A 14,347-nucleotide genomic window follows, 5' to 3' on the forward strand; every position below is an offset into this window, starting at 1 on the left:
CCTGAAATTTCCATGGTGTGTAAATCTTTAACTCTCTGATAACTGTCATTAATACATTAACTTGTGTCTTTAATAACCTTTTTAAATTGTCAATTTTTAATACAAACTCTGGAGTCTACATACACACAGAATTAAGACACATTTAACATTTATATAATCAGTAAATATAATGAAAAACTCCACAAAAACGATGTATTTTTTTCATATATCTGACATATTACTGTCTTCATTTCTATTGTCCAGCAGCCAGAGCCCATATTTATTTATATTTACAGCATGTTTAATGTTTACTTCAACAGAGGTCTCTCTCTGACTTCTATCTTCATCAGAACTCTATGAATGACTGTGTATAAAAACAGTATAAGTGCTGAAAACCACCACATTTAATTGAAGTAGACCAGCAATAACTTTAAAAGAAATCCTGCTATAACAAAAGTGTCCACAAGGTGTCAGTGTAACACCACATTATGCCATTCTCCCCCCCACCACTGGGCTCTGAAGTCAGGGTTTGCACAATATGGGCCACTGTGTGGCAGGATCACTGTGGAAGTGCTGTGAAACATGAGAAAGAGGCTGGAACCCCAGTGTGTTCCTGCTGAAAACGGTGGTGATGAATAACTGCAGACGTCCAGAGACACACACACACACACACACACACACATACACACACTCGCTCCTGTATTTCTGTATATCTGCCTGTGGAGTGTGTTTCTAAATGCTGTTTATGGAAGAGAATCTGCTAGTTTGATAACTCCTCGTTACATTTGCAAGTATATGATAAAAAGTCTTTTCTTCTGCTTTTCTTCCTGTGGCATATCTGAGTTTTATTTGTTGACACTGTGAGATTAAAGGAATACTTCACCAATTTGCCTTTAGCTTTGTATTACTAGAATAGGGGTAGTATTTTTTTTAAAAGTGTGCTTCCCAACCTCAGTTTCCCCTGAGTTGAGAAAAGATCTTCATTCTTTTCTTTGTTACGTGCCCACCAGTGACACTTGGTCCTGTTAGTGTGTCTCTTAGCAAAGATGGAGGACACTGTTGATTACCCGTCTCCCTATGAGTGGGTCTAAAAAGTGCAGAATTAGCGTTGCACTTTCAAGTCTCGGACCAAGTGTCACTGAGGTTGGGAAGCACCGTTTTTCCAAAACACTTCCCCTATTCTAGTGATACAAAGCTAAATGCAAATCGGGTACGTATTCCTTTAACCTTCCACATGCACTGACTGCACAGATGCAGTTCCCCGTGTCAGCCAGATGAGGGTGCTGCCTCAGCTGAAACCCTCTCATCTGTATAATCTCAGCAAAGGGGGGGAGGGGGGGAATAAATGCTGTGACATAAGGCTGTTTAATCCTCTGTCCTCTAAAATAGAAAAATGTATTCTGTCATGCAGCAATCTGTCTCCGATTGTCTTTACATGTGCATCAGCAGCCGAGACACGACATTACTCTCTGGGTTTGATTGCTCCTCAAGTGACAGAGTGTACCATCACTGTAGCTGTACTTCATTCTCTCTACTGTAAATCCAGTGTGTCCACCATCAAAGCCCCAGAGGGCCGTCGTTCCCAGGGCCAGGGAATGTGATCGATACGTGTCGTCGTCTGTGTGCCAACACAAGGCCTAAAAAAAAACAAAAAAAAAACAAGAAAATAGTCTGCAGAGCAAATTTTGGCAAAAATGACACCAAATACAGCTTCATTTATGCAGCTTATGTAGCTGCGACATGACAAACTGACCAAATGGAGTACAAATGTTTACTCTATAATCTGTCATATCATCTTGTGAGTATTCAGTTCAATTAATAACATTTTAGAAAATGCCAGCAGCATGTAGGAAAAACGTTAAAGCAACAACTGATGCACAAAATTCCCAGTTTTGATCTGTTGTTTTGAGCAGACTTCACCTGACTAACCCTGCCTCACAGGAGGATGGATGGATGGATGGATGGATGGAGGGAGGGAGTGAGAAGGAGGGAGGAAAGGGCGAGGCTCTCCGTCTCTCCACAGCCCTGACCTCCACGAGTCCAGCAATCTGAGATCCTCAATGAAATATTTAAAGCCTCTGTTTTATCCGCAGTGCGCCGGTCAAGAAAAAACCCTGCAGGCCTCTATGACGTAATGCCCCCGAGCCTTACACCAGTCGAGCCGCCTGATTGGTGCACGCGCAGCAGGGCGGTCAGGTGACTTGCGCCACTGAGGCCTTTTAAGGCATTATGATGCCCCGAGGCTCCACATTAGGGCTCGTGGACTGTCTGCTTTGCGAGTTATGATCAATCACCGTTGGCTGCGGTGTTTTTCCGTAGCAAAGCTTTTAGCTGCAATTCTGCCGCATGTGTATATTCTTTAATGACGGCTCTGTGGAAGCGTGCGGTCGCACTCATCTGTGCTTATGAGTTTGCTGACCTTCGTCTTGTCGCACAGCACGGGCGGAGGACAGAGCTGCAGTCAGTCAATGAGCAGTTTCAAATGTGGCTTTTTGAATGTTGTGTCACATCAAACCGAACCGAGGCTCCTCTTTTATCATGATTTGTATAACGGCGGCCTGTAAAGCGATCTGAGCGAGCCATCACCAACATGCAGGCTGTGTGCTGGGTTTCTCAGGCCGGGCTTGTGTGGCTCTCTCCGGTTACCAGCTCTGTTTCAGTGGCACAGTGGGGGTGTAGGAGGAGCAGCAGCAGCAGCAACAGCAGCAATACAATGATCCCCAGGACTTTACTAATAGATGATCCACTGATTAACATGACCCACCAACACACTCACCTCTCTGCTGTAACAGAGCAGCAGACGAGACGTGGTCACTGCAGCGTGGATAGAAGATAAAAACTCACAGAGATAGTTTGCCATCTTGCTAATTTTCCACCTAAGTCTTCGTTATCAGAAATGAATGAAAGCAGCGTTTGATATCATTAACAATTTAAAAAAAAACACAATCCTTTTGTTTTTGTTTCTCGGACCACATGTGCTTTTGAAACAGATGTGTTTTACCATGTGACCTTATTTCCCCCCCAGTCTTTATTTTCCTGAGTAATGATGCTGCATGTGCTGGAGGCAGTGAACAATAATAATAACAATAATAACAATAATAATAATAATAATAATAATAATGATAATCCCCTGTTCAGTAATCCCTGAAAGAAACCAGGCCCTTTGGAGCTAAAATGCTTTATTTCATATCAGGAACAGAAATGCAGTTTGTTGAAAATGTCTTATTTTAACGCCCTTTAATTTTATTTATTTATTACTGTAACAAAATGTAGAATTCAAACAGGACTAATTATTTTATTTGTAATGCCTGTAATACATTTAAGTGGAAAATGGGATTTTATATATTTTTTTGCAGCACCTCTTTAAAGGAGTTATAAAAAAACACAGTTTCTGTTTCTTGTGTCGATCCATGATTACTGTCAGTTAAATATGGTTTAAAGGCTTGTTGATGTTGTGTTGTGATATCAGAGGCAACAATTGGTAACATTTCATTTGTAAATTTGGTTTTATTTGAGTGGACACCAGGAAGATTGTCAATCTTCTAATTCTTGAAAAAAAAATTATTTTTCTGGAGCAAATGCTCAATCCAATTTTTTTAATAAAGCACATAAAACTGTTTCTGTACAGTAGTAAAATTAAATAAGTAAACAAATACAAATAAAGTAAAAAAAACATGAATTGTATTGTAGAGTTTTTCTTTCTAATCGCATGGATATTATAATTATTATTATTATTATTATTATTATTATTATTATTCCATCCAGCGTCCTTATCGTATCATATGGCTCGTGCGTCCTTCACGGGTGGCGTGGCACAAACGTGCCCGGCGTCCATCTGATCCCTGCACTGGCACCTGTCTCAAACACACCAACCAAATGAGTATTTTAAATATTCATCGCGGCTCGTCCTCGTCTCCTAAACCCGCCCGCCTGTCACACACACACACACACACACACACGATCCCCGGCTCCAGTTTCAGCTTTTCCAGGTGGAAACCACGTCAAAGGCCCGTGGACTGAAGCGCTTCATCCTCAGCGAGCAGCAGCAGCAGCAGCCACGGTGACTCGCCTCGGATTGATTTCACTGTCGCTATTCACTCTGAAAGGAGTGTAACCGAAGCCCAGTCTCCATCAGCTCTAAATATTAGACGAGTTTTGTCCACCTACGGTTATCAGCCTAATTATCAACAGCAGGTAAATGGAGAGGCGCAGGGCTGAGAAGTCGCCCTCATATATTTAGGGCGCCCAGAAGTGAAGTGCAGTGCAGGGACAAAGAGGCGCAGGCTCTTCCTTCCTCTTCCTTCCCTCAGCTGTGGCTCCGCTGGTGCGCAACAGCCGTGCGTAAAAGGGCTTTGGAGGAGACCGAGAAGGACCTGCTTCTGAGAGGGAACGCCAACACCGGGACTGCATCAGGTTGTATGATTCTGACTGTAAAGGTTTTCGGTTATTCCGCTTATTCAAAGAGGAAATATCGCGATATTTTGATGTTGGATAGCGTTTTATTTTCCTCCTTACGCCAAAATTGAATGATGCATCTCTTACCTCAGTGGAATTGGACAGTGGTATATAGCATGTACAAGAGAAGGTTTCTTTTTTATTTAATCTAACTACTACATGTGTAGCTGCTCCTTCTACTCATAAAATAAACACAATTTAGTTTAGAAAATAAATTACTTTACGGACGACACTGACGATAAAACGGAGGTAAACTGGCGACTTTAAGCTGTTTCTGCTCATCGAGGTCGTGGAAATTATATAAAAACATCACAATGTATAAATAAAATAGGCTGCGGGTGGTAACAAAATATGAGAAAATGCTTATGTTCAAGATGGAGCTCAAGCACCTTTGACCTTTTGCCCTTTGACCAGTTAAAGGCCTCCTTTTTTTTAAAGACACAGTTTGTTCGTTTATTTTTCCTGATTTTAGATTTCAATTTGATTCAATTCATCTTTATTTATCAGGGACATATAGAGTATAGCAATTTGTCCCCGGCGGGGCTTATCAGAAACAAAAAGAGTATCTATCACATGTACAGTAAAACAAAAATGTAGAATAATATAAGACAATAATATAAAACAATACTCAAAAATGACACTTGATTTTTAACATCTGTGAGATTAATTTTTTTAAGTCAGTACATACAAGATTAGCTTTTTTTAAATGGGAGGGTGGTGCCCCCTTTTTACCCCACCCCTTGAGCCCCTGACATGTATGTGCACGGCCGTGCCGTGTGGACATTATTACAGCAAAGGTATTTATTTCTCTGCTCTCCTCACCTCTCGTCACACTGGAAATGTTATGCAATCTGCACAACGGAGTATAACCACCGGTGCGAGGCTTTCAAACTCACATGTTTGATAATCATTAGCCATCTGGACGTGGTCATTTGATCCTGCAACTACATCTTGACCCAAGAACTGCAGCCTCAACAGCATCGGCCGACTCAAACTAATCCTGGGTGAATGGACGAGGGGGGTTGGGAGGGAGGATGCACCAAAAAATATGAGTGAATTTTACCCTGCTGCACATTAATGGTCAATCTCCCTGTTCAGTCCTGCAGTTTATGTGTTGATAGTTTAATGCACATGATGCAGTCTCATCATTTTCCGACAGTAAAACTGTGAAACAGGAAGATGGAGGACGTCTTCTCTTTCTCTGTAGAGGAAGCATTGTAGTCTGCAGGTAAACAGTAAACATATAAACACACACACACACACACAGGCCCACAGGCCTCAGGCCTTTAGGGTGGGAAAAAGACTCCAGAACGTTGAATGTTAAAACGATTAAAATGTAGATAGAGCACAATAGAAATATCTAAAATACATTAAATGTCCCATTAAACACATTTATTTAACCAGGGAAAAGGGATCTGGTCAAGAAGGCACTATGGCAATATAAAATCTAGTCAATATGTAATGAAATAATAAAAGCAAACACAAGAATTAAATAGGAACTGAAAGAACAATGGACTTAAAAATTTAAAAATGTAAAGATGCAAATTATATACATTCATTGAAAAGGAAAATCGAAAAATAGTGTTTTTAAAAACAAAAAAATAAACTAAAAAGGTTTTCTGTAATGGTTTGTTCTCCTGTCCCTGTCTCCTCTCGGGTGAAGACAGTCTTTAAGGGGTTTGCTTCAAATTATTGGTCAGGAAAATCGCTTAATCCGGAGACACAGAGAGAGAGAGAGAGACAAAACCAGTCCTCATCCACTCACAGTGCAGCAGATAAACCTGTGCTGCGTTCACGGCCTCATCATCATCATCGTCATCGTCATCATCATAGAGCTCCAACCTTTTAAAGAGACGAGACGCGCCGGTCTCAGAGGAGGCCGTGAACGCAGCAGAGCAGGAGCCCTGGATTATTGTCTTCTTCTTCTTTCTTTTTTATCATTTTATTTTTGAAACTGGACAAATCCTCAGCAGGTGCAGACTCAGCGGTATGTGATGATATAATACTTTTTTAAAATGAGTTTGTTTTTGCTGCTCCAGTTTAGTGTGTCTGCGCCTTTAAAAAGGTGCACAGAGAGGTGCGCCTCTGTCCCTGCCTGTGTGCAGGTAAGAAAAAAAAGGGAGGAGGTTGAGTTTGGAGAGAGAGACGGAGAGGAAAAGAGAGGAGAGAGAGAGAGAGAGAGAGGAGAAGAGAGGAGAGGAGAGGAGAGGAGAGGAGCGCAGAGCTCACATTGACATTTGATACTCAGGAAGTTCAGGACGCCGCTTGGATTTCTTTTGTTTCATTGTAAATGTGCAGAGCTTCTGCCGCTGCAGGCGAACAGCGACCGGAGCTGCGAGTTCCTCCCTCAGCACTTTAATCACGGAACAGCCTTTTCTTTTCTTTCTTTTCTTTTCTTTCTTTCTTTCTTTTCTTTTTTTTAAATGTAGCATTGATAGGTTTTAAAATGTCCGGCGCGGCTCTGACTTTTCTGTGCAGTTTTGAAGCTTCACGCATGACGCGCAGCGATGGAGCCGGAGGAAGGTATGACTTTATGCACACTTTTCATTTCATGTCCCTTTTTAAAAGTCGTTTGTCAGTGCGGAGGTCAGGGGAAGTTAGGATTAGATTACAACCACCAAAAAACCGAGGCCGCGTTAGATGACAAATAAAGAAGGAACAAAAAGGCCTCAATCTACGGATTTTGTGATATTAAATCAGAAAAATCCGCAAAATCGAACGCAGTGGGAATTTTTTTCCCTCATAGCTTTTTAATCCATAAATTATCAATCTATCATCCACACGTGATTAAATGAATTATTTTCTCTTTAAAATGACTGAGGAGGTTTTGTTGCACCTGCCTGCAGCAGCTTAATCCGGGCAGAGTTTTTTTCAAAAGAGGAATAATCTGAACTCGAAGAATGTTGTCATATTTAAAGTAACAATTAATCTCGCTCTAAATTCACATTTCTTTTAATTTGCCTGTTGTTTTAAAAAGGGGAAAATAGTGAATGTGTGGATCTGCTGCTGCTGCTGCTGCAGGACTTAGTGCAGTGGTAAATCCTCCAATCCTGAAATAACTGTGAACATGTCGAGTCCTGGTTCAGGGCAAATGCGATTAAGTGGGACGATGAAGCTGCTCAGAGACAAAAGGCAATCTGGACCGTGCACTCTAAAACCATTTCTGTAGAATAAAGCATGTCAATAATTTACATGGATGAAGAAAATATCCTTTTCAGACTTAAACCACATGTTTAAATCTGCAATAATCTGTATTTAATTGGGAATATTTGTACAAAAAAACCCTTTAAAGATGATGATGATGATCAGGAAAGAAGAAGTAGAAAATACACACTGAGAATAAAATGATATTTTCACATGATTTTAATCCGTTTGTGAATTATCAGCAGGAAAAAGGGCTAATCCAGATTATAAAGTGCTTTTAAAATTGTGACAGCAGCCTCGATGACGCATCAAAACAAAAAGATGGAAATATTAACAAATAAACATAATTGGAAACAATAATTTAAAATCAATTAAGTCAAATCTTTGCAAACATTTTCCATTCTCAGATTAAGTTTCCCCCCCCCCCCCCCCCCCTCTCTCTCTGTGCTCACATGACTCACAGATGAGAGAAATCTCATTCTTAACTAATTACTCCATATTGGTAAAAAAACAAAAACAAGACCTGGGCGAGCCTTTAAAAGGACACAGGTTCTTTTCAACTTGGCGTTTTAGTGGTATTGATTTCCCCAGGAAATGGCAATGGGAGTCTTGCTCAGGGAGCCATTTGGGCGTCTGAGGAATCACTTAGTACATGGTTTGATCGCGGGGATCAATGGAGGGAGCTGGATGCACTGCAGGGCCCAGGAACGAGGGAGCCAGCTAATGGCTGAGCCAAGGGTGGGGCGTCAGAGCTGAGGACGCTGAGATTATCTGCAGCGCGAGGATGCTTTTGACGACACTTTCAAGGTCAGGGGCGAGTGCGCTGAAGGTCATCGCCCAGCCGCACAATTTTGGAACATTTAGATTTAAGATTTAAAGGCCTATAAGACTTCTGCCGACTCACACTGCCTGGATTTTCTGTTATTTGGGCGGTTTTATGGGATTAAAATGAAATAGGAGACGAGTCCATATAGACGCCACGTGTTTAGAATGATATATTCCGTGGCTGCGACCTTCAACCCGGTCCATTTTAAAAGCTTTTATTTAAATCCACAAGCACGAAATGGACGTCACACTGAAGTCAATGAAACAACGCTAATCTGGGAAGAACACGGGCAGGAAGAAATGGGATTAAAACCATATGATCTCTCTGTTCACTGACCTTTTTCAAGTTTTAGTCATTAGTACAGGCTCAGTTTTTCTACAGTTTTTACACACGACCGTAATCTCAAGGTCAAGACGGAGATGATGCGGCAAAATCTGTACATTCAGTGGTTTTATTGTACAACGTCGAAGATTTAACACCTACAAAACAACAATATAGTCGAGCTACTTGCGTGGCAGAGAGCGGTGCCACGTGTCGCCAGCCTTTGATTAACAGTAAACCGTAAGAGTGGGTGGATTGTCTGCACCTATCTTTAGTCGTCCACATTAAGGAGACACCGTAGCCTTTTGACCTGTTACTCAACGCGCGGCTCAATCCACTGCAGTGCCTTTTTCAATAAGCTGCGTCACACTGTGGGAAGGCTGTGGATGCTTCTCTTACTGTCTCACATGATTGACTCACTTTGTCTCCCTCTCCTTCTTATTTCTCTGACCTTCTCTCTCTCTTTCTCTCTCCAGGCTTGTTGTTTCTGCTCACCTCACCTCACCTCAGCAGCAGCGCCACTGATCTAGTTTGCATAGCTTGACTTCTCTTGGGTGACTGTCCTCCACAGGGCCTGGGTGTTGGGATGATAATGACTCCTGTTCTGTGTATGGCACTGGTAGAATTCACTGTGAGAGCTCACTATCAGTGAATTACCATAGGGCCATAAACAGAGCAGAGAAAGAACCACTTGATGAGGCCCGGTCCGTAGCGGCTTTCCCCCTCTGCTCTGCTGTGCTAGTGGGTGGAGTGAATGTGATGTAATGAGTGTGGTGCAGTTGCATGAGCCGCGTTGGGTGCTGGTGTCGGTCTTTATAACAACGCGCTGCGCGCTTGCACCTGGACTAGACGCACTGGTCGCTCGCTCCTCTTCTTTGCCCATTTTGGCACTAGCACATTTTTGCTTCTGTATATATACTTTGAGCAATTATGTGTAGTGCCAATATAGGACAAGACAGACTTCCGTCATTTTTGAAGTCACTGTGGACTGTCGTCGTATGTGTTCGTGCATGTTTTGGGATCCCTGAGGTAAACACTTCCACTCCCCCCACCCCCCGCCCTCTTCTGCTTGCCCTTGTGCGTAGTTTGGTCTTTTTTCTTTTTACTCTTCGCGTAAAAACACATTAAAACACATATTTTCCTTCCTTTTTATTAAAAGCAACCCCTCTTTGCTGTTTTCTTTTCTTTTTTCCGAAATCAAAAATCAACCAAAATCACTTCACGTTCCTGCAAAAAAAACGTGGTTTATGTCTCTCAGTGAGTCTGTGGAGGCCCAGTAGCTCTCTGGTGGTGTTTGGCAATGGTAGAACTCACACTGGTGAGGTAGATGGATCCGGTGGTTCTAGACTTGCCAACTACTGCCTGAGAGCGACGACCAGCAGGAAGCGACGCAGGAGAAACATCTCAGGGTTAATTTCTGTCAGTGAGCGAGTGAGTGAGTGAGTGAGTGGCTGACGGTGGTGAAGGGTGGGGTGAGACTCAGTTCCTCCCCTGCGCACCCCAGCTTCAGAGCTCCAGTGACTTTGATGAACAGGAGACGCAGGCCGTCAATTATATATCATATAACATTATTTGTCCAGAAAGAAATTTGGATCCAAAAATCAATGTCACAGTTTCCAATGTACGTGACTCTCCTCAGCAGAGTGCGTTGATGAACCCAATTCATTGATTTCTTGCTGTTATTTTAAAGTGGAATTTAAACATATTTATATAGAATAAATAAATAATGGCACATGTCGTTTTTAGCTGGTGGCTCGCAGCGTCTTCCATGCTGCATATTGTTGACCTCTGCTTTGACCTGCACTGTTAGATCATGAGTGACTTCATGTAGAGACACTCTAAAGATATTCTGCCTTCAGCGTTCCTCTCGGTGCAGTGTCATCTTACACGCCTCGGGCCTCCCTCCCTCCTCCTCCTCCTCCTCCTCCTCCTCCTCCCGTCCCAAATGATAATGCGTGAACATGACGAGATGCTGCTAAAACACACTCAGAAATGTGTCTGCCACAGACTGAGCTTGGCATATCTGGGTCAGGGTCTGTGAATGTAGGTGACAGGGGGATCTCAGGATTAAAAATCTCTTTATCTGCCTTTTGTATGAATCCTGCTTTATGGCCCACACTTGAGCTTCAGCTAATATGATTTGTATTGTGACCAGTTTGCCTGCAGGCCGCCGACCTCGCCGCCGGAGCTCTGCTGAAGGCCCTTTTTTTGCTTTTGTGCCGCTCGGCCGACTCAAAACACGAGGAGAAAACAGGGTAAGTGCTGCGACTGTGGTCACACAATCAACCTGTTATTCACCGGACAACTGGTCCAGGTTAACTGCAGTTGCGATGGGGGGGGGGGGGCGGGGTCATGTTACAGACGAGCATATGGACGTTTGTTGTATAAAGCATGTGCCCGACGCGCAACATAACAAATATAATACACATTTTGTGCATAAATAAGTCAAAGGTTTGTGAAAAGCAAAATCATCATGTTTCACCCAAATGCTTGTGTGTCTAAAAGGGTTTGTAGCTTTTTATTAAAGATAGGAACTGTCTAATGTAGTTTTTTAAAATAGTTTCATATCTGGTTTTGCGGGATAAAAAAAAACATATTTACAGATTTTAAAAAAAAGAAAAAGAGGGTTCTGGCTGAATGATATGGTATTAAAATATGTGACATGTAAAAGGTGCTTTGTACGTGAATAAAAAGTGTAACCGTGCAGTCTGGGTCTTGGATCGAGTGCCGTACCCGGCTCGCTGCTTCTCTCCGTCGTTTTTTTTCTTTTCTTCCTGCACAAATGTCTTTTTTTTTTATCTGTGATGCAAATAAATACCTCCAAAAAGACTGATCCATTGTGTCAGAGACTCCCTCTAACCATCTTCTCTGCAGCAAAAGTGCATTGTGGGAAAAGCCTTGTCAGTTGTGAGGCCTTCTCCAGATGGGCCGTGCAGCTCAGGTTACACTGCATTTTTCAGTGCCCCCTTCTATTCCACATCCGCCCCCCCCACCACCACCACCACCACCACTGCCCCCTTTCTCCATCTCTCTCTCTCTCCCTCTGTGCTGACGGCTGCAGGGTGGGCAGAGGCGGGCTGAGACAGTGCCTCGCCTGTGTTCGAGCGCAGGCTGCAGAGCATTAGTGAAATGAGATTATGGTCGTTCTTACGCAGTGTCTCGGCCGGAGGTGGACAGGGGTGTGAGTCGGGAAGGTGAGGATGCCATTATTAGACTGGTATCAGACTACATGATGGCATCAGCAAACACCCCCACGTGAGGCTTTAGATGTTATAATGAGACTTATTCTCGTCATTTTATCACATTTATGTCCACAGATGAATCTTGGGGCACGTGTGACTCAGAAGCAGCTTGTTTTATGACTATAACGGTAAAAATACACAGGTTTTTGTAACCTTCTACCTCTTTATCCTCCACATGAGGGTCGCTGGTGTCAAACCCTGGACAGGTCTGTCTTTGCAGGTCACAGCGTCCTTGTGAGGGATGGTTTCCTCAAGTTGTGGTCTAACCCTGTGCTCAGGATGTGGGGCAGGAGATTATCTCGTGTTAGCGGGGGCTTGGACAGCAAGCAGTCTGTGCCTATGTGTGCGTGCCAATGTGGCAGCGTGGGTGCGTGCGTGTGTGTGTGTGTGTGTGTGTGTGTGTAAATGCATGCGGGGGTGCAGGGCCTGGGATGCACGTATTAAGAAACGATTAGTGGAGATTAAAGCTCTGCCCTAGAGTCGTTCTACACGACTGCAGGCAACAAGAATAACCAACCCCTCCCTTCTTACCCTGCAGTGACCACCCCCCCCCACCCCCCCACCCCCCCACCACCACAGAGCTGAGCCACTGAAGCTCGGGCTGCTGAGGAGGATCAATAGCGCTGCCTCCCTTCTTTCTACCTACTGATCTTCCACCACTAAACATATTGAACACTCTCTGCACTCTCACTGCCTTGATTGGATGCTTTTAATGGAGTGCAGTCAGGTTCAAAGTCAGCTGATGATTGGAGGAGTTCCCTGCAGTGAGATGGCAGCCAGTGTGTCACCATCACTCACGGTTTGGGAGGAAGTTGAAGCGATTGCGGTGTTGGTTGTGGATTTGTACAAGAACGTTGTGAATTTTCAGTAAGGCTTACTTTTAGATGACGTTTGGCAGGCATCGACGACGGCCACATGGTGGAGTAAGTGGCTAGCACTGCCGCCTCACAGTGAAAAGACCCCTGTTCGATCAGGGGCCTTTCTATGCGTGTGGGTTTTCTCTAAAATATCCATCCATTCATTCTTCTTCTACCGCTTCATCCTCCACATGAGTGGCGCTGGTGCCAATCTCGGCTATGGTCACCCACGGTGTCCAGTTTGCCTAATCCCCAAATCTGCATGTTTTTCGGACTGTGGGAGGAAACTGGACAACCCGGGAAAACCCACACACACACACGGGGAGAACATGCAGACTCCATGCAGAAAAAGACCCAGTCCAAAACATGCAGAGGTGAACTGGACACTATGTGTGTTTGTGTGCAGTCACAATTGTTCATTCCTTCAGAATGAGCCTTTTAAATTTACAATAGTCCACAATGGGCAAACTAAACTAACCATGTTTGCATTTTCAAACCAAGAAATCAAGCATTTTTTTGCAGTGGTTGAGGACACATTTAAAAAGTGCATTCAAAACATAAAAGAACTGGCAATTACAATTATTTTGGTCATACATGTCCTTCGCACACCTCAAAGTGCATCATATTTTAAATGAAAAAATGTATGTGTTTGGATAAACATTATGTCCTATACGACCCACTACTGTAGGAATTTATGTAGGAATCGTGTGAAAAGTGTTTCTCTAGTTATTTCTCTGGTGGACTCACAGGCTGGGCCACTAGGAAGTTGGTTATGGGCCGCATGTGGCCCACGGGCCGCCATTTGAATAGCCTGGCTGTCGGTTCTCCAACACGCTTGAAGGTGAAGAGTGTGCTGAAGGATATTCAGCTGAAATGTTGCTACAGAATATCGTAGCTTTGGAAAATTGCTTCCACGTCAAACATGACTCGCTGATTTGAAGCTCCTTTTGTGACGCAGACCTCCCCCAGAGAGTTTTGTATTTCACTGCAAACAAAACCTAATGTGGCAGAAGAATGTTTGGCATCAAATTCAATTTGAAAGACAACTGAAGGAATGAAGCGTTTTTAAGATTCTCGGGAGTCTGGAGGACAGGAGAGGAGAGGAGAGGAGAGGACAGGAGAGGAGAGGAGAGGAGAGGAGAGGAGAGGCTTAAGTAGCATGACGTGCAGGTCTTCATCCAAGAAAAGCATGTTAGTAAGGCCTTAAACTGCAGTGACAGTTGTTTACGTTCTACTGTTTTCGTGCACATGCTGCTCACAAACCGGGAGAAAGAAAATAAAATGTAATATTCTCCATCTGTGGTAAATGCAACCTGGTTTAGCTTTAATCTGGAGGAGGAAGAGCGGGATATACACTGACGCCTGATAGATTAAGGCTCCAACGCTTTTCTCTCTCTGTCCCACTCTGCAACAGAAGGGCCCTGCTGGCAAATCCCAGGCTTTAAAGTAGAGGAGGTTCGGGCAGCTTATGATGTAATCGTGGCCTTGTTGGTCACAGCGGGGGGGAGCGTGTGGGAGCCGCA

The sequence above is a fragment of the Solea solea genome, chromosome 3, assembly GCF_958295425.1.
Source record: "Solea solea chromosome 3, fSolSol10.1, whole genome shotgun sequence".
Taxonomy (NCBI): domain Eukaryota; kingdom Metazoa; phylum Chordata; class Actinopteri; order Pleuronectiformes; family Soleidae; genus Solea; species Solea solea.